The 2,500-nt window shown below is 38.4% G+C and overlaps 1 protein-coding gene across 5 annotated transcripts in view; it reads left to right on the plus strand.

Moving 5' to 3' along the window:
• Gpo1 (glycerophosphate oxidase 1) overlaps positions 1-2,500 on the plus strand; it is a 37,540-nt gene that overhangs the window by 5,629 nt on the left and 29,411 nt on the right. The window lies entirely within an intron of this gene.

Here is a 2,500-nt window from a genome sequence, read left to right on the forward strand (position 1 = left end):
ATTTTAATCAGTATTAATACCATTATTATTTGCATTCATATTTTATTCCCAATATCTTTTTTGTCACCTCTCCTCATTCCTTATTATTTTTATTCTTACCTGTTCCTACTCATTTTACTCACTTCTCATCACCATCGCTATCACTATCATCATCATCATCATCATCGTCGTCGTCATCGTCATCATCATCACTTCTACTTTTGCTAGTACTACTTTCATCCTTTTCCATCTATCTACACCTCCTTATTGTTATCATTAGTAGTAATGATACTGTTGTTCGAGATTATATTGTCATTTTCCTCTTCGTTCCTCCCCCCTTCCTCCTCGCCAGCCCATCCCGCCTTATTCCCTTTGCAAAGCCCAATGCACACTCTCCATTCCGACTCTCCTTTGCATCTCCACAAAGCAATAGCATAGGCCTACATCATAGTCTCCTCGCATCTTGCTTCCCAACGCGGATTCATTTCGACCTGACGCGGCTTATAAGTCCTACTCGCGTGCGAATCTCCCCGGGAAGAAGGATTAGTGATTAGTATGTGGGACTGAGAACAACGACTGACCTTGGGAGCCGTTCGCCCAAGTCGCACGACGGGTGTATTGACCACGAGGAGGCGGCCCGCGAGATGTGTAGGATGATTACGGAAGTTGTTATGCCTCTGGTGTCGAGAGAGAGGAAGAGGATGAGATGAGTGATGATGATGATGCGCTGAGATAAGTGATGGCGGTTGTTCTATGAGGAAGAGGAGTCTATGAAGTGGAGCATGCATTGTTTCAGGCAAATAAGAGAGAAAGAACGAAAACGTACAAGAAAACAAGATGTGTGTCCAGGTAAAGCCGTCCAATAAGCAGGCCTATCAAAACGATGAAAATATTTGAAGAGAGAAAACACATCTGCAAAAAGTACGAAAAAATGTCCAATATTCTATTCCACTTAGACACACAACGATTAACTGAAATTATTAACAAAAGCAAAAGGAAAATGGCAGAAGAGGAAGAGAAAGAGAGGAGAGTGAAAGAAAGAAAAAACATGCAAAGGTTGTTCCTGTATCACGTGCTGGAACAAACAAGCAAAAACATAAAAGTGCACAGTTGTACAGCTTTTGGCTATTTTGAAGTGTTACCTGAATGATTTTATCTAGGTAGACTATATCAGGACGTCAATAAAGAAAACCCAATTGGAGCATTCAGGTTAGGATTTGCCCATTAAAACTGCTACTAGACTAAAATTTGTCTTGGCCTTTTACGTGATAGATTGATATGAGCTTTTTTTTAGATATCCGATGAGATGTGTTCAAAAGTAGAACAGGCTTGCCAAGGTGTAAGGAAATTATTATTAGAGAGAGCGAGAGACTGAAATGATGAAAATATTAATATTTATGATGATTGACTAATAACATTAATCGTGATAATATTGATGATGTCAATGAAGGCGCTGTTAATCGAGAATCAATTGCAAATAATAATAAAGCAGAATAGATATAATAATCTAGTACGATCAAACAGGAGAGAAGCCAGGCCGTAAGACATGCAACCAGATCATGTGGAGTCGGGGGTGGGAAGTTACATTTGTTCCAAGTATGCATGACAGTGGCCAGCACAATCATGGTTCTTGGTCACGTCCCAGTCGGAGGAACAGCCTTCTCCACGCACGCACCTGTTGGTCTACCTCGGACCTTCTATTTCGCTCTTCTTTATGATTTTGCACGTCCTTGTCTCTCTCTCTCTTTGTATCTGAGAGAGAGAGAGAGAGAGAGAGAGAGAGAGAGAGAGAGAGAGAGAGAGAGAGAGAGAGAGAGAGAGAGAGAGAGAGAGAGAGAGAGAGATGTGCACATACCTAAAACATCAGCAATATTAAAATTACTACATTTGTACAAGAACTGCTTCCTACTCCTTTGTCCAAATCAGATTGTTTTACGCCAGATGTTCTAAAGCTATTCTTGATAATGGCAATACAATGTGGTGGTTATAGTAATTATAAAACTTTTAGTGGGATGAAGGCAATGACAAATAATAATTATTATATTATTATGTAAGTCATGATGATGTAAAAGATGAGAACAATAATAATTGATAATTTTTATTGCTATGTTTACATTAGCTGCATCGCCATGACCATTTTTAAGTAAATGTTAGATAAAATAGCGCATATATCTTTCTTCAGAAAAAAGTATTTTGAATAAGATACTTATTCGGAAAAATACTCACTAAAATGAAAAAATAATCTAATACACCTCATTAAACGAAAAAATAACAGAACTTTAATTTCAAAATAATGAACTACGACCGAATCACGTTTCACTGTCAACGTCTGAAATGTGATTTTCAAATGTAAAAGAAATATACTTTACCTTCACTCTCCTTCTCTGTCAGGTCATAATTCCAGATACCTTCAAAGTTTTTCTCCCGAGAAATCCCAGTATTTACCGTTTGGTATTGCTTAACTATGGGTTTTGTCACAATTTACACAGGACTTCACTGGAAATGTAGTTCCGACCAGCAC

The sequence above is a fragment of the Penaeus japonicus genome, unplaced genomic scaffold (assembly GCF_977035675.1).
Source record: "Penaeus japonicus unplaced genomic scaffold, GWHDUDI00000001_assembly GWHDUDI00000016, whole genome shotgun sequence".
Lineage (NCBI taxonomy): Eukaryota > Metazoa > Arthropoda > Malacostraca > Decapoda > Penaeidae > Penaeus > Penaeus japonicus.